Genomic DNA, 18,551 nt, shown 5'->3' on the forward strand with positions numbered 1-18,551 from the left:
TCTGGTCTTCAAATTCCCTTGTGTTTAAGAATTTCCAAACTTTAGGTTCCTAAAATTCCAGGGCAGACTTTGCATACACACTTGCTTCCTGACTTTCACTCATTGCTCTCTTTTATATGTACCTTGAGAATGTCAAATTTTTCAATTTGAAAATGTCAATTTTTCAAAAACTGAGAAATATATTTGTTTGTAGTACTTTATCCACTGCCTCATGCATTTGGATTATTTCATTTACTGCCTTGTTTGTTTTTAGCTTTTTGCTACATTTGAAATTTTGGGGCCCACTGAACTATTCCCAGGCTCTAAGGTTTGGTCTACTTGTTTCTATTTGGATCATATTCTGCAGGAAGACTCTGGTTTTATCTTCTCAGATGAGTCAGTCACTGCCCATCTCACCATTTCCACCTTTAAAATGTCCTTGACCTTTTTCTTCTTCTCATTTATTCTCCCATTTTCCTTATCACTGTGGGTTTAAAACATTTTTTATAAGGCCAGTCATTACAATTTTGGTTAGATTGGGGGAAAGTCTGTAGTTAATCATAACTGTTTAATCTGCCACACTTACCTCGAAGTCCTGTTAATGAATACTTAATTTAATCAAACTTACTTCCAATAATAATTTATTGAAACTCTACTACTATTCAGATCCAATAATAACTACCATGTATTGAAACTCTACTACTATTTAGATGCTTTACAGATATGTTTAAGCAACAACCCTATGAATGAGGCATTGTTATTTTGCAATAGTAATTAGTGGTGTTCAGAAACGTTCAAACTTTCCTCTTCTTCTGTGTACATGGTGTGAAAGCCCTCTTCCAGCCCCTTTGAGTTCTGGCATAGCAATGTGACTTGCTTCACTAATGAAAAAAAAAAGTGACTAACTGACACGTGTCACTTCTGGGTGCAAGTTGTGAGATCCAGTGCAAAATACACATGCTTTTTTTCCTTTTTCTATGGTTCTGTGGAGGAACTTATCATGTTGAAAGCTGTATAAGCCTGGGTCTGGGGGCCTACAGCAGAGAGTGATCAACCCAGACTGAACAGTACTATACGCAAGAAATAAAAACCTTTGTCTAAATTCACTGATCTCTTAGGGTAATTCTTACAGCAACAAAATCTGCCCTATTTTGAATAACATGATGTCCCATTGACAGAGGCAGAAGAACAAATTATTACTAATATCCATTGATGGGACCATAATTCAAGCCCAAGTTTATTTTATGAAAACCTAATGTTACTTTTACTATATATACCATGCTGCCTTGCAAGTCAAGAAGTGTCTCTGAATTTTGAATGTCAGAGACAATAGATACATGTAAACCAAAAACATCCTGAATTCTAGAGCTATCTCTTGTAAGTGAGGAACTGTATTACATGACATTTTATTTTCAAAGCAGTTGGATGGAGAATATATACTATTTGCTGTCATCTATTTTTTTTTCTCTGAATTATGATGGCAGAACAGAATTTCTCTGGTAGAAATTCTTCATCAGGTATAATGAAACCAAACTAAAGCAAAAGGTTTCAGTAACATCACGAATTGGACACTGAACAATGCACTGAGGGTTTCTAACCATTAATTAGACTCTTAAAAATTTCAGTCTTTATCACACAAGCAAAATACCAAAATAATTTCTATGACTGCTTAAATATTCTGCTTTTTATCTGTTCTTTGACTTTACTGCTTATGGATACAGGTCTGCTCATCACCATGAACCATGTGTCTTCATTATCAACAGCACCAGCACCATGATAGACGTTGGCCCTGTCCTCGGGTAGTTTACCATCTGAGTGTAACAATAAGGCCGTTGTTGGGTACCCATCTGCCTTTCTGTGGTCAAGTTTCAACCCTGCATTCAGACTGAGGTGCAGCTCTCATTTGAATGCTGGGCAAAATCTCATGGCCAGCAATATTTCTTTTCACTCTAATCCAAATTGTCTACAAGACCATCTGTTTCTGCATCAGAGTCCAAGTCAGCTTTATACCCATATTTTTAAAATCTGCTATCCCTTTATGGAAGACCTATCCCACACCCATGCTTCTAGGCTCTACATGTTTCCAATTTTGTAGAATTTTCTCATGAAAACTTGTTTATACAAACTTGTAGTACTCACATTTTTATTAAAGCAAGAAGCACAGAAGAGATATTTTCCCCCATGGTCTTCACAAAATGGAATAGAAATGCAAAACCGACCTCTGATATTTCTCTGAGGGTGGCTCCTTGACTTCCTTCAAGACTTAAGTGGTTTTATATTTAGAGAGATTTTAACTCACGTATTTATTTCCAAGATCACACCTGGCAGAAGAAAAGTCTCCATCTGGATTTTGTCCCCTGTTCTTTTAGAGTCTAGCATGACTGAGAATTCCTAACTTTGGCTCTCCCCTTCCTCCTGTCCTCACAATACACTCCATTCATATTACAGTGTGTACGTCTGGGAGGAAGATCATGTCAGTCATCGCTTTCCCATGTGTCCTGGATAGTTCAAGTTAATTTCATTGTTTGGTTGTCCAAAACAACAGTTTCTCTGGAGACCAGAGATACTGCAGACCTCATCTCTAGGGCTATTTTCAAGCTTGTGGTAGTTCAGTGCCAACCCAAAATACTCTTTCTTTTCACTATCCACAAAGCTGAAAACTCCAGAGGGTTGCTTTGTTTGGCAAGGTTTTGTGCAGTTTGCAATTTTGAGTGAATTATACCAAGTTCTCACTGTGTTAGATTAGTAAATCTAGTATGACCATGAATGCTTCTCTCCCATATCCTTTTCTCATTCTGAAATAAGACACATGGCATGGACCAGTCAAGATAAAATGTTGGGTTCCTTCTTAAAAAGTGTTCAAAGAAATTCAAGACAGACGGGAGAGCATCACATGAAGTGCAGGGCTGGGACCCTTATGATTACACAGGTTCAAAGCCCATGAAGCTGGCCCTGTTGAGGGCAGTGCTGCTTTGACAAGGTATGTTTCTCAAGAATAGTGTTTTAGGTCTCAGTTATATTCTTGAGGAAGTTTCTGAGCATGAATATGATAATTCCAACTTAAAATAATACCTGCAACTTCAAATAAGCAAATGTAGTGGAGTTCAAAAAGGACATAAGGTAGCCCATTATCATCCCAGAATCTCAAGGATACAGAAATTTGGACTTATTCTGAAGCTGAAAACAACCACACAAATGTTTCCCATAACACAGCAAGATCTATGTTCAAGTCTATTTTGAATTCTAAACCTAGGATTGTGCCTGTTGGAAATGCATTAGTACAAAAAATGATGACCAGAATCCAGGTCTCTCTTAACATCAGAAAATACCTATTGGCACCATTTGGTAGACTCACAAATTCTGAGGAAAAAATGGGACAATGTCATTATACTAAAATATTTTCCAAAGTTCTTTAAAAGAAAAGCAAAAACTCTTAAGGAAATCTTTCCTTTGTAGCTTGGGGCACAGCCACATGTCTCATAATGTAATTGAGAAAACCATTTGGCCATAGTAATATGGCTGATTTCCTAACTAGCATTTTCATAGAATTTCAAAATTCCAAGTATAAATTTACAATTTTGGTAAGTAGAATAAAATTGAGAGAGAATAAGTGTGATACCTTTAGAAAAGTTAGTAGAATAAAGAATCTAGTGTAAAGTTGAATGTTAATGTGAGCTGTCCAGTTTTCTACACTCCAGTGTCATTATTTGATATTTAAAAATAGTCTTTCTTGTTGGAAGAAATGTCATAGCACTTACTTTCTAAGTGATTTTGTGCTGATAGTTTGATACATTGCTAACCAAATTTTTTCTCCAGAAAAATCTCAATTCTTAGAGCTCTATACATGTGAGACAGTGGGTGAATTGCCTTCCACAGGCAGTCCTCAAAACATCTATGAAGGTGGTTCTAGAAAATACCAGACTGTGCAAATAAGATGTGTCAAGAAGCAGCCTGTCTATAAAATCAATACGCATAAATCTAAAGCATTTTTATATGCAAGCGACGAAACAGCTGAAAGGAAAATGAGAAAAACAACTCCATTTGCAAAAGCCTCAAAAAAAAAAAATAAAATACTTGGGCATCCATCTAACCAAAGAGGCAAAAGATCTCTATGATGAAAACTACAAAACATTGAAGAAAGAAATTAAGGAAGACCTTAGAAGATGGAAAGATCTCCCATGTTCTTGGATAGGCAGAATTAATATTGTCAAAATGGCCATACTACCAAAAGTGCTATACAGATTCAATGCAATTCCAATTAAAATCCCAATGATGTACCTTACAGAAATAGAGCAAGCAATCATGAAATCATCTGGAAGAATAAGAAACCCAGAATAGCTAAAGCAATCCTTAGCAGGAAGAATGAAACAGGGGGTATCGCAATACCAGAACTTCAACTATACTACAAAGCAATAGTAACAAAAATGGCATGGTATTGGTACCAAAATAGACAGGTAGATCAATGGTACAGAATAGAGGACATGGACATAAACCCAAATAAATACAATTTTCTCATACTAGACAAAGGTGCCAAAAATATGCAATGGAGAAAAGATAGCCTCTTCAACAAATGGTGCTGGGAAAACTGGAAATCCATATGCAAGAGAATGAAACTAAATCCCTATCTCTCACCCTGCACAAAACTCAACTCAAAATGGATCAAGGACCTTGAAATCAGACCAGAGACCCTGCATCTTATAGAAGAAAAAGTAGGTCCAGATCTTCAACATGTCCACTTAGGACCAGACTTCCTCAACAGGACTCCCATAGCACAAGAAATAAAAGCAAAAATCAATAATTGGGATAGACTCAAACTAAAAAGCTTTCTCTCAGCAAAGGCAACTATCAGCAATGTGAAGAGAGAGCTTACAGAGTGGGAGAATATCTTTGCCACTCATACTTCAGATAGAGCACTAATTTCCAGAATATATAAAGAACTCAAAAAACTCTACACCAAGAATACAAATAACCCAATCAACAAATGGGCTAAGGAAATGAACAGACACTTCACAGAAGAAGATCTACAAGCAATCAACACACATATTTTTCATATGTTTTTTCATATGTTCACCATCTTTAGTAATAAGAGAAATGCAAATCAAAACTACACTAAGATTCCATCTCACCCCAATTAGAATGGCGATTATCAAGAATACAAGCAACAATAGGTTGGAGAGGATGTGGAGAAAAAGGTACACTCATACATTGCTGGTGGGGCTGCAAATTAGTGCAGCCACTCTGGAAAGCAGTGTGGAGATTCCTTAGAAAACTTGGAATGGACCTACCATTTGACCCAGCTATCCCACTCCTTGGCCTGTACCCAAAGGACTTAAAATCAGCATACTACAGAGATACAGCCACATCAATATTCATAGCTGCTCAATTCACAATAGCCAGACTGTGGAACCAACCTAGATGTCCTTCAACTGATGAATGGATAAAGAAACTGTGAGATATATATATATATATACACACACACAATGGAATATTACTCAGCCATAAAGAATAATAAAATTATGGCATTTGCAGGCAAATGGATGAAATTGGAGAATATCATGTTAAGTGAGATAAGCCAATCTAAAAAATCCAAAAGACGAATGATCTCACTAATAAGCGGATGATGACACATAATGGGAGGTGGGAGGGGGGCAAGAATGGAGGAAGGAGGGACTGTATTTAGGGAAAAGAGAGGTGGGAGGTGTGGGGGGAGGAAAAAAATAAAGGTTGAATCAAACATAAAAAAAAAAGAAGCAGCCTGTGACCCTGACAAGAACAGAATAACTTCATTTTCCCATATTGTCACATGTGAAAACTATCTGATCAGGTAGTTTACTACTCTCCCTTGATTCCAGACTCCCAAACACAATGGCAAGAAACAACGCTTTGATCTCAGGATTCCAGGTCTCAGTTATGGATCTTTTACCAGTTTCTCCATCAGTAACATTCTCAACATGAATAATAGGCAAGAAACAGATAAAAGATAAACAATCAACCAAGGATCAGTGTAGTTTAGCAACATGTTTTTTTTTTTTTTTAAACAAGGAAGGCATTAGGAAAAGTCTTCCAAATAGTGTCAGAAATTTGTAATTAGTACTGTATTTTTAGGGTTGTTCTTCATATCATTTTTTTTAATTTTTAAAATTTTATTTGTCTTAATTAGTTGTATATGACAATAGAATGTATTTATACAGTTTGATAGATAAAGCTCTACCACAAATACATGCATATGCTGAATTAAGACAATCAGGGACCAGATTTATGTGTTTCCTTTGGTAGATATGGATATACCATACAATTTTAAACTTTTTATTTTTATTATAAAATGTGAGAAACATGCTCACCTGCCCAAACCCAAAGAATGGTCTAAGAGACACAAGGTACAACTGCAAAAGCAAGGCTTTCATTGATGATCTTGCACGATCTGGTGTGGGTGAGCAGGCACATCCAGGGCAGTTATAATCAGCGATTTATCCCCTAGTGCACAAAGTCAGCTTCCTCATTGACTAAATACTATGGGGTGCACAATTTTCCTGAATGTCAACTGGATTTTACTGTCTCCAATTGAGTAATTAAAAAAAAATATACCTTTAGTTGTCTTAACCTTCCTTTATTATATTATGGCAGAAAGGTCTTTCAGGGGTGAGTGCAATTTGGCATGTACACAGTTTATCTCCACTGGTCAGGCCAGCCCCTTCCACAACTTCCTGTTTGTGTAGACTTTAAATCTGCCACACTCAGGTGTTAACTGCTGGTAACCATTTTGCTCCCCACTGCCTGGTTGCTTTTCTTACATCCCAGTAATTTTACATTTAAAGTTAAATACTGTATTCTGAAAATGGACCACCAGACTTTGTATTTCTCAGAGAACATACTATTAAATATTTATTTATTTATTTTGTAATACCCATTAGATATAAAGATGAACTTTGCAGCATTTCTACCTTCAAGAAGTTTAAATCTAATGGGAAGATAGAAAAAGAATCACTCATTAATGTAAAAATATTAAGTATTATGATTTAGGCAGGAAATTAAAAAACCTAAAAGGGTACATCTTAGAGGTTCAGTTCTCCCTTACATAAAGGATAATAAACTCTACTCTTTTTTTCTCCAAAAAAAGGCATGCAAAGTTATGTGAATGTGGAAAATGGAACTGAAAGAGGAGAGAATTCTAACTTACTATAGGGTGGGTAAGAGGATGGCTAGGCAGAAGGGAAGCAAGTGATTTTTCAAAAAGAAAAATTTGATCTGAAGCCTAAAGATGGAAATTGGCAAATTCAATAAGTTATTGATGGGTTTCTCAGGTAGAGAAACAGATGAGCAAATTTAGGCAGGACTTTGACCTTCTGGTGCATTTGAGGAACTGCTCCTAATGCTCAATGATTCAAAAAGACTGCAGGTGGGTATGTAATTGGAGATAAGATGGGCAATATGTGCAGGTGCAAAACTCTGCATGGTACATTGGTATGATGGGGAGTCAGTAAAAGATTTAACCTGAGGAGTAAGAAAATTAGTTTGACATTTTAGGAAAAAAATAATCCCAGAGTGTTAAAGACAGATTGGTTGTGCAGAGACTCTAAATGAGAGCGGACTTGTTATTGATACAATAAATTTTGGGTATCTTCCAAGAAGCCTCTTTATTTTGAAAGTTATTTTAAAAAAGGCCCCATGGCTTATTTTTAAGTGTCTCATCCAAACTTACAGAACTAGACTTGAACTCTAAACAGCTACCTCTGGTTTCCGCTTAAAAATCAAAACAAGCTACATACACAATTTCCTTTCCCTATGACCAAATATCCCCCCTGGAAAGAGTCTCTAGGCAGAGATTTGAAAGTGCTCAACTCTGCACCTAGAAACACATTATTATTTCTGTTTCTTGATTGGCCTGTCACAGAGAAGAAATGTGAATGAGAGCACCTATGTTGATATCTGCTGGTTTACCTGTATCTCTCCCAAGACAAGGACAATGACAAGGGTCAACAGTTTGCAATTTTCATGTGTTTGTTTGTTTGGGACAGATACAGTGCTGGGCTCAAATAACAAATCTCAGGGTGACAAGTGATGTCCCAGTAAAAAAATATTTAACAGCATTAAACTAAATACTTCATTTATATTATGATATCTATACTATTAACTGGTCCAATAAAGAGGGAATAGTATGATCCAAAATTGCCAACAGCATGTTTGCAAAAGGGTATGCTATTTCAATAGATGAACAGAGAATGCAGAGAAGATGTATGATGTGATAATTATGAGGGAGTAGGAGAGAAAGTAGAAGAAAAAATTAAAGTAAAAGTAAAAAAGCAAATCACAGAATTTGGTTGTTAGCCAAAGGCAAGAGAGAAAGAGAATCAATAGAAAATAGATATATGAAAAACAATACAACACCAGAATATACTAATCAATAACCCTAGCCCTCCAAAACAGAGTGATAAAAAATAAGTACCTTCACAAAATGCTTGAAATGAGAAAAGTGAGATATATATGTATACGCTCAAGTGTCCATGAACCTATCAAAACACAAGCAATCAAAACAAGAGAAAACGAAAGAAGAAAGAAGATTTTAAAAAAACTAAAACAAAATAAAATAAGTTTCTTGATAAAAATTAAGGAATTATTTCTGTTTTGTTGTAACGATATTACTGGAAAAGATTGAATATTCAATATATGCTTAAAGTGCATTTGAAGGAAATTTAAAGAACTTGTAATTCAATTTCTTCACTGAACAGGTTAAGCCAAAAAAATGGTTAAGATACTCATGATCACACAGCCAGAAAAAAAAGAAGAGGAATTGAGATTTGTGGGTAGCAGTCTACAGTAGAGGCAAATTATTCCAAGTTGCCCAAAAGTTTGAACTGAAAATATAAGGGAAAATAATTGTCTTTAACTAAAGGATGTTTTTTCCTCTTAATTCTGCTGTTAAAATATATCTCATTCTCTTTTTCTCTTAATTTTTAGGATATTTTCCACCAATGAAATGTGTCTACTTTCCCAAGTCTTGTTGGTTGTACATACAAATACATAACCACACTTAAAACAACACATGGGACATTTTTACCACCTCAGGAAATTTCCTTCTAACTCTTTCTAGTCAGTTTTACTAACAGGTAATGGTGTTCTCACTTCTACAACTCTAACGTAGTTTTTCCTGCAGAACTTTATGTAAACAGGAGGATGACAGATAGTTCTTTGTTGTTTGACTTCTTTTGCTTAATAATTTTGAAACACACCCATGTCACTGTTGTCAGTAAATTCCCTTTTTATTGCTAGGTAGCATCCATCTGAATGACCACTCCACAATTTATCATTTAAATGTTTATGAAAATCTGGGTTGTTTACAGTAATTTTTATTATGAATAAAATTACATCTAATATTCTTGCACAAGTCTTTCCGAGGATGTCTTCAATATTCTTGGATGTGCCTAGGAGTGGAATTGCTTGATCCTAAGTAGAAAAATTTTTAGTTTTGTGGGAAATTGCCAATATAGTTTTCCAAAATGGTTGTGAGACTTTAATATTTATACCAATGGCATTTGATAGTTTTAGTCACACCATGCCCTTGCCAATATTAATGTGTCAGTCTTTTTAACATATGCATAGTGGTACTGCATTGCGGGTTCATTTTTATACTTCACTAGGAATTAGAAACATAGGTTATTATTGGACATTTCTATATTTTTGTGATTTTTGTCTCTAAAAGTCTTGTGTTCATTTTCTTTTTTAAAATTTACTCTAATTAGTTGTACATGTCAGTAGAATACATTGATGCATTTTGATAGATCATACATAAATGGAGCATAATTTCTCATTTTTCTGATTGTACATATTGTAGGATCGCATTGGTGCTCGATTTCATACTGAGTTGTTTTTCTCTTTTTTGATTTGCAGGCAACACTGCTTTATATGCTCTGGACATTAATTATTTATCAGAAATATTTCTAATGAAAAATGTGCCCAGTTGTGACATATCTTTTTGTTTTTACAGTAATGGCTTAAGGTGAAGTGGTGTTTTTAAATTTGATAAGGTCAAACTTACTGTTTCATTTTGGTTATTGCTTTCAGTATCTTCTCTAAGAAAGGTTTGCATACCCCCAAACTGCAAATGTATTTTCTAATATTTTCTTTTAGAGACTTTAGTTTTTATATTGTGGTTTTATGAGAAACTGATAAATACTTCCCAAGGTGCTATTCCATTTTATTAACTCTCTAGTAATGTATGTAAAGAACCTCAAATTAACTTTTATGAATGATACGAGAAAAGAGTGCAGGTTCATTTCTTCCCATATGGATGTACAGCTGGCCTGGCACGATTTTTTGAAAACATTTTTCTTTTCCCCTTAAATTCCCTAGTACCTTTGTCATGTAACTACCATACATGTGTCGGTCTATGTAGGGGCTTTTTGGTCATTGACGTATTTATCATTTGTTATGCAGATAGTGTATTGGGTTGATTACTATAGCTTTACACAATGTTTTCAGATCAGGTATTGTTCTTCCTTCCTGCTTTGTTTTTCTTCTTTTGTTTTTTCCAAATAAAATTTTATAATCAGTTTGTCAAGTTCTGTAGTAATTCCTTGGAATTCTGATTGGGTTTGCGGAGACTATATTCACCAAATCTGAAGAGAACTGACATATGAATCGTAAGTGATTTAACCCACGTAAAATGTGTTCTCACTGATATAGGATATTAATGTATCTCAGCAATGTGCAAGTTTTCAGTTTATATGCTTGTATATATTTTATTAAATTTGTACTTATTTTACTCTCAATGCAATTATAAATGGAACTTTTTTAAATTTTATTTTCCTATTACTTGCTGCCTACATATGAAAATATAATTAATTATTGCATATTGATCTTACACAACTGTGATAGTCACTTCGTTTTTCTAATATGTTTGTTGTACATACCTTAGAGTGTTCAAAATATTAACAAAAACCTATCATCTGAAATGTAAAAAGTTTCATCTTAAGTTTTTTATTTCTTTTCTTTGTCATATTGCACTAGCTGAGACTTTTAGTACGATGTTGAGTAAAAATAGTACAAATACATGTCCTTGCGCTATTTCCAGTCCTTGGGACAAAGTGTTCAACACTTTGTCATTAACGAAGCTGCTAGATGGAGCTTTTATTGGACCCTATTGGTTTTCCAGTTTTCTTAGCACCATTTGTTGAAGAAGCTATCTTTTCTCCATTGCTTATTTTTGGCATCTTTGTCTAGTATGAGAAAATTGTATTTCTTTGGTCTGTCTAATTCCTCTGGCTAGAGTTTCAAGGACAGTATTGAATAGAAGTGGTGAAAGAGGGCATCCCTGCCTTGTTCCAGTTTTTAGGGGGAATGCTTTCAGTTTTTCACCATTTAGAATGATATTAGCCGTGGGCTTAGCATAGATGGCCTTTACAATGTTAAGGAATGTTCCCACTATCCCTATTTTTTCTAGTGTTTTGAGCATGAAGGGGTGCTGTATTTTATCAAATGCTTTTTCTGCATCTATTGAAATAATCATGTGATTCTTGATTTTAAGTCTATTGATATGGTGAATTACATTTATTGATTTCCTGATGCTGAACCAACCTTACATCCCTGGGATGAAACCCACTTGATCATGGTGCACTATCTTTTTAATATGTTTTTGTATGTGATTTGCTAAATTTTGTTGAGGATTTTTGCATAGATGTTCATTAAGGATGTTGGTCTGAAATTTTCTTTCCTCGATGTGTCTCTGTTTGGTTTAGGTATCAAGGTGATATTGGCTTCATAGAATGAGTTTGGGAGGGTTCCCTCCTCTTCTATTTTATGGAATACTTTGAGAATTATTGGAATGAGCTCTTCTTTAAAGGTTTTGTAGAACTTGGCTGAGAACCCATCTGGTCGTGGACTTTTCTTTGTTGGTAGGCTTTTGATGACTTCTATTTCATTACCTGAAATTGGTCTATTTAAATTGTGTATGTTCTCCTCATTCAGTTTAGGCAATTCATATGTCTCTAGAAACCTGCTGATGTCTTTGAAATTTTCTAATTTGTTGGAGTATAGATTTTCAAAATAGCTTCTAATTATGTTTTGTATTTCAATCGTGTCTGTTGTGATATTTCCTTGTTCATTCCGAATTTTAGTGATTTGGGTTTTTTCTCGTCTTCTCTTTCTTAGTGTGGCTAAAAGGTTTATCAATTTTGTTTATCTTTTCGAAGAACGAACTATTTATTTTGTCAATTTTTTGTATTGTTTCTTTTGTTTCAATTTCATTGATTTCAGCACTGAGTTTAACTATTTCCTGTCTTCTACTACTTTTGATGCTGGTCTGTTCTTCTTTTTCTTTGAGCTGTACTATTAGGTCGTTTATTTGTTGAGTTTTACTTCTTTTATTAAATGCGCTCCATGAAATAAATTTTCCTCTAAGTACTGCTTTCATAGTGTCCCAGAGATTTTGATATGATGTTTCTCTGTTCTCATTTACCTCTAAGAATTTTTTAATTTCCTTCCTAATGTCTTCTGTTATCCATTCATCATATAATAGCATATTGTTTAATCTCCAGGTGTTGGAGTAGTTTCTGTTTTTTACTCTTTCATTTATTTCTAACTTCAATCCATTATGATCTGATAGAATACAAGGTAGTGTCTCTATCTTCTTGTATTTGCAACAATAGCTTTGTGGCATAATACATGGTCTATTTTAGAGAAGGATCCATGTGCTGCTGAGAAGAAAGTGTATTCAGCTCTTGGTTGAATGGTATACTCTATAAATGTCTGTTAAGTCTAAATTATTGATTGTGTTATTGAGATCTATGGTTTCTTTGTTCAATTTTTGTTTGGAAGACCAGTCCAGTGGTGAGAGAGGCATGTTAAAATCACCTAGTTTATTGTGTTATGGTCCATTTGGTTTCTGAAATTGAGAAGGATTTGTTTGACATACATGGATGAGCCACTGTTTGGGGCATAGATGTTCATGATTGTTATATCTTGCTGATTTATGCTTCCCTTAAGCAGTATGAAATATCCTCGTTCAACCCTTCTGACTAACGTTGGCTTGAATTCCACATTATCTGAAATGAGGATGGATACTCCAGCTTTTTTGCTGAGTCCATGTGCATGGTATGTTTTTCCCCATCCTTTCACCTTTAGTCTATGGGCATCTTTTTCTATGAGGTGAGTCTCTTGCAGGCAACATATTGTTGGATCTTTCTTTTTAATCCAATCTGCCAGTCTATGTCTTTTGATTGATGAATTCAGGCCATTAACATTCAGGGTTATTATTGAGATATGATTTGGTTTCCCGGTCATTTGGTTCATTTTTATTTTTTATTTATTTATTTATTTATTTATTTATTTATTTATTTATTTATTTGGCACGACTTGGTTCCTCCTTTTTTTGACAATTCCTTTAGGATAATTCCTCCCTTTGCTGATTTGCTTCTTTGTTTTTCATCTCTTCCTCATGGAATATTTTGCTGAGAATGTCCTGTAATGCTGGCTTTCTTTTTGTAAATTCTTCTAGCTTTTGTTTACCATGGAAGGATTTTATTTCGTCATCAAATTTGAAGGTAAGTTTTGCTGGGTATAAGATTCTTGGTTGGCATCCATTTTCTTTCAGGGCTTGAAAAATGTTGTTCCAGGCCCTTCTAGCTTTTAGGGTCTGGATGGAAAATTCTGCTGATATCCGTATTGGTTTCCCCCTGAATGTAATTTGGTTCTTTTCTCTCACAGCCTTTAAAATTCTGTCTTTATTTTGTATGTTAGGTATTTTCATTATAATGTGCCTTTGTGTGGGTCTGTTGTAATTTTGAGTATTTCGAGTCCTATAAGCCTCTTGCACTTGATTTTCCATTTCATTCTTCAGATTTGGGAAATTTCTGATATTATTTCATTGAATAGATTGTTCATTCCTTTGGTTTCTTTCTCTAAGCCTTCCTCAATCCCAATAATTCTTAAATTTGGCCTTTTCATGATATCCCATAGTTCTTGTAGATTCTGTTCATGATTTCTTACCATCTTCTCTGTTTGTTCAACTTTGTTTTCAAGGTTAAATATTTTGTCTTCAATGTCTGAGGTTCTGTCTTCCAGGTGTTCTATCCTACTGGATATGCTTTCTATGGAGTTCTTAATTTGGTTTATTGTTTCCTTCATGTCAAGGATTTCTGTTTGTTTTTTTTTTCAATATCTCTAACTCTTTATTGAAATGATCTTTTGCTTCCTGTATTTGCTCTTTTAACTGTCGATTGATGTGATCATTCAATGCCTGCATTTGCTCTTTCATCTCATCATTCAGTGCCTGCATTTGCTCTTTCATCTCCTCGTTTGCTTCCCTGAACATTTTAATTATGTACATTCTGAACTCCTTTTCTGTCATTTCTTCTGCCATGCTGTCATTGGGTTTTATTGATGTAACATCTAGATTTGTTTGGGGCATTTTCTTCCCTTGTTTTCTCATATTGTTCAAGTATCAGTGGACCACTGAGATATTGCAGATTTCCTCTATTGACTTATAATGTCCCTGAGGATTTCTAGTATATCCCCTCTTAGCCTTCAGTAGGCTGAAGTCTTGGAAGAAGATGATAATGCGGTGCTCCACAAGGAAGCTGCCTCTCTAGGGGTGGTGGCCTTCAGGTGGGGTATATTCCCTGTTAGTGGGCAGAAGTGCCTCCACTTGTTGACCAATGGTCATCCAAAGGGAAACTAGGCTGTGGGCTGAGGCAAGGCCTATTTGGTCATGTGTCTCTGGTTTTACCGTCCTTGTGGATAAACCTCACCCGGCAGGGAAGACTCACCTTGTGGGGAGGTCTTGCTGGTCAGTTCCCCTCCTAGAGGTTCCCCTCAATCTACAACTACTGCCTGGGCATGTTGCCTTCCTCTGCAACGTTCCCAGGGGCCCAGACCTACCTCCTGGGCCTGGGAGCCTTATCCTTCGCAGATGTGTCTCCTTAGGCTGCCTCTCCTCAGAGAATCTGCCTGCAGTTCTGGAACCTTTGCTCCGCCCCAAGTGTGTCTCTCTGCGGCTCTTCCACCAAGAAGCCTCCTGGATCCTGGGACCCTGCTCTGCACCTAATCACCTGGCTATGTGGCCCCTCCTCTGAGCAGCCACCTGGAGCCCCGTACAATCGCTCCGAGTCCCAGCGACCCGCTGCATACCTCTTCCTCCGGACAGTCGCCTGGTGTTCCGGTGCAGCCACTAGGAGTCCAAGCAACTCACCGCGTGCCTCCTCGTCCCGCCAACCTCCCATAGTCCTGGGCAATCACTCCAAATTCAAATGACCTGCCCTGTTCCTCCTCCTCCTCCGGGTAGCCCCCCGGGTGTTCAGGAGCGGTTGCTTTGAGTCCAAACAACTCACCACTCACCTCCTTTTCTGAGCAGCTGCCTGGAGCTCTGATGCAGTCACTCCGAGTCCAAGTGACCTGCCACGCTCCTGCTCCTCCTCCTCCTCTGGGCAGCCCCCCCCCCCCCCGGTGTTCAGGAGCGGTCCCTCCAAGTCCAAAATGCTTGCTGCGCAGCTCCTCCTCTGGCAACTACCTGTAACTCTGGTACAGTCGCTCTGAGTCCCAGTGACCCGCCGCGCTCCTCCTCCTCCTCCTCCTCCGTGCAGGCCCCGGAGTTCAGGAGTGGTTGCTCTGAGTCCAAACAGCTCTCCTCACAGCTCCTCCTCTGGGCAGCCGCCCGGAGCCCCAGTGGTCGCTCCGAGTCCAAGCGCTGTGCTGATTGGCCTCCTCTACGATGCTCCCAGTTGTCCAAGTTCACTGCTCCAGCGGGGGGAGGGGTGTCTCGCTGGGCAGCTCTACTTCACAAAGTTCCCTGTGTTCCGGGACTACCGCCCCATCCGGGACGCCTCCCCAACAGGAGAGACTCACCTGGCTGCTTTGAGTTGGTCCCAAGTCTCTCAATATCTCCTCTTTTGAATCCTGAGTCCTGGAGCAACATGAACTGCAGCCACCCTCTAGTCCACCATCTTGAAACCAATTGTGGTCAGTCTTTTTAACCATAGCTATACTACTGGGTTCTAGTGACCACATACACTGAAAAATATTTACATGTGTTCATTTGCAATCCAAATATTTTCTTTGGTGAAATGTTCAAATTCTTATCTTTTTGAAAACTGGGTTACAAAGGTTGGTGTAAATAAGCCTTATATATTTTAGATACAGAGGATCTCACTTTGTTTCTCTGATCAAAAGATTAAAGGATAATATACAATCACAGTTGCAGCCCCTTTTCTGAATGAAACAATGGAATAAAACAAACTTGAGAAAAATTGATCAGGAAGATAGAAGTTCTTTAGAACTATGTAGGAACAGCCTGATCCAAACAGCCTTTATCCTGCTGGATTGTTCAGTTAGGTGAAATGATGAGTCATTTTCTTTAGGTAACAGTGGTCTGCTTCACCTTTTGAATATGGCTCTCAGGCTTATTTTTAAAAGGGACATGTTTTCCTTTTCTTCTTCCCCATCCCTAATCTGGGGGCAGGGAACAGGATTACCTTGAGTTATTTGTGCTCCACCAGAAAGATATATCTGCCAGAGGATCTAGGAAGTAAATATCTCCCAAGTTAACAAGTGAATGTTCACACACCATTGGGTACCCTGAGACCCCCTCTCAGGGCACACCTGGAATGTAGCCTTTGGAGAGCTCCTTTAAAATCCTCCTGTTCCTCCTGATGGGCAGAGTCACAGCCTCTGGGACAGGAGTCCCCTGTGTTTCTCCTTTGCTAGCAAAGCAATAAAACTTCTTTTTGCCTTTTTCTCAAAACCATGCCCTCGTTATTGAATTGGTGTTGGGAACAAGGACCGAGATTTTGGTTACACTTACTTTAATATAAGTTAAATTTCCATCTTGCAAATAAAAGTTCTTTTAAAAAGTCATTTATTTCTTTGTTCTCATGACAGAAAAGGTCTACAGCAACCTCTTTTGGGGGTTCCAATAGAAGTCATTAGAGTCTCTCATCTCCACTACCATATCCCAGGAGACAGCATCTTATTTCTTGGATCCAGTAACTGCAAGGTAGGTGGTTCAAGTGGCCCATATCTCAAGCAGTGTGGCTCATGGGAAAGATACTGAGAATAGAAGGTCAGAAGTTTCCACAGTAGAGGTGAAGAGATGGGGAAAATAGGCACCTCTTTATATTAGGCCATGACCAATAGATTTATAACAAGATAACCTTAGTCACATAAAAGAAACAGTAGAAAAGATGAGGGAGGGGGGAGTAGAAACCTGAGTGAATAAATTGAATATAGAATAAATTTTGGCAGAAATTGCCTTAAGAATCATGAAAATGGAGGCATGATTGAACAAGTTGATATAAACATCTTGTCTTTAAAGGTGGATTTACCTAGAATATTTGAACTTAATCCTTGACTACGCATTTTAGCACAGTGCGTCTTTGCCCTTAGGAATCCGTCATTATTAGCTTTAGGTACTTAATATCAGGTGTTAGTTCTCTGGTGGGAAGCACCTTCCCTGCAGGCACTGGCATCCATAAAACCCTCCCTTACCTAGGGAAGCAGCTTATACCTGCCATTCCTTATCAGCAAACACCAGGGAGACTACTTAAAGCCAGGGGAGAAGGCCAGTGAACATTGCCAAGCTTAAAGATTCAAACCAGATTCTGTTTCCTGCCTACTGTGGCTCTATTCCTAGATGCTTGGTCTAAATTTCATCCCCTTATTCTTTATCTCAGTGCCCGACCAGAGCTTTCCAGCCAAGATGTGCTTCAACCCACACTTTTCTGATTCTTTCACCTTTTGGATGTCAGCCTCTGGCCCATGCTTGGTCCATACTAACTTGTCCTTCAGGATTCAAGTGTCAATACATTGGTCCGTTCCACACTTTGGTGATATCTGAGGGTCTAATATCATGCTCTAACTCTGATCCTAGCTCTCTCCTCGGATTAATGGCAGCCGCATGCTCACATCATAGAATAATACCAGGTGTAATTTCTCCCTGCCCACAAAACTTCATTGTCCATCTTATATTTGTTTTCAAATGTATGTTCCAAATTTGTCAGGCCAGAAGACATTCACAACATGGTGCTGGTCAATCAGAGAAGCCTTTTGTTCTCATTGAACCTGCCTCAATCAAGTGCCCAGGATATAGTAGGAGAAACTCAGGTGGTTCAGTCAAAAGCAAATGTGATTGAGGACCTGTCATGTGCTGGTAACGGTAAAAATCTGCAGTTCTGTAAAGGAAATTATTGGCAGCAGATCTGCTATTTTGCTGCTGCCATTATTCTCCTTCCCCTACATCACTTTACAACCCAGATTGTTAGCCCAAGAACTTCCTAGCCAGTAACTGGTCCAGATTGTTAGCCCACAAACCTCCTTGCCAGCCACTGGTCACTTGTTATTAGCCTGCAAAATTTGACTACTTAAGAATGGCTCCACTGCCATTCTCTCTTTCTCCCTCGCTCTCGCTCTTTCGCACGCTCTCTCACTCACTCATTCCCTCTCTCTCTCTCTCTCTCACCCTGCGGGCAGACACTCTGCCTGTCTGCTTAATAAAATCTCTTGCTTGAGTTCCCAGGTCTGGAGTGGTTTTCTGGGTGCTTTTATTGGTGCCGTGACTCAGATGGGCTCTTCTACCACCACTTAGGTGA

At 37.6% G+C, this 18,551-nt stretch overlaps 2 long non-coding RNA genes across 2 annotated transcripts in view; one reads left to right on the forward strand and one right to left on the reverse strand.

The window, feature by feature from the left end:
• Positions 1–18,551, reverse strand: part of LOC306646543 — a 402,794-nt gene that overhangs the window by 186,428 nt on the left and 197,815 nt on the right. The window lies entirely within an intron of this gene.
• LOC306646541 overlaps positions 1–18,551 on the forward strand; it is a 54,186-nt gene that overhangs the window by 31,199 nt on the left and 4,436 nt on the right. The window contains exon 3 of the long non-coding RNA XR_013759870.1: positions 16,846–16,960. This is a non-coding gene — a long non-coding RNA (uncharacterized lncRNA). The remainder of the gene's footprint in view (positions 1–16,845; positions 16,961–18,551) is intronic.

The sequence above is a fragment of the Sciurus vulgaris genome (assembly GCF_902686455.1).
Source record: "Sciurus vulgaris genome assembly, chromosome: 16".
NCBI lineage: Eukaryota > Metazoa > Chordata > Mammalia > Rodentia > Sciuridae > Sciurus > Sciurus vulgaris.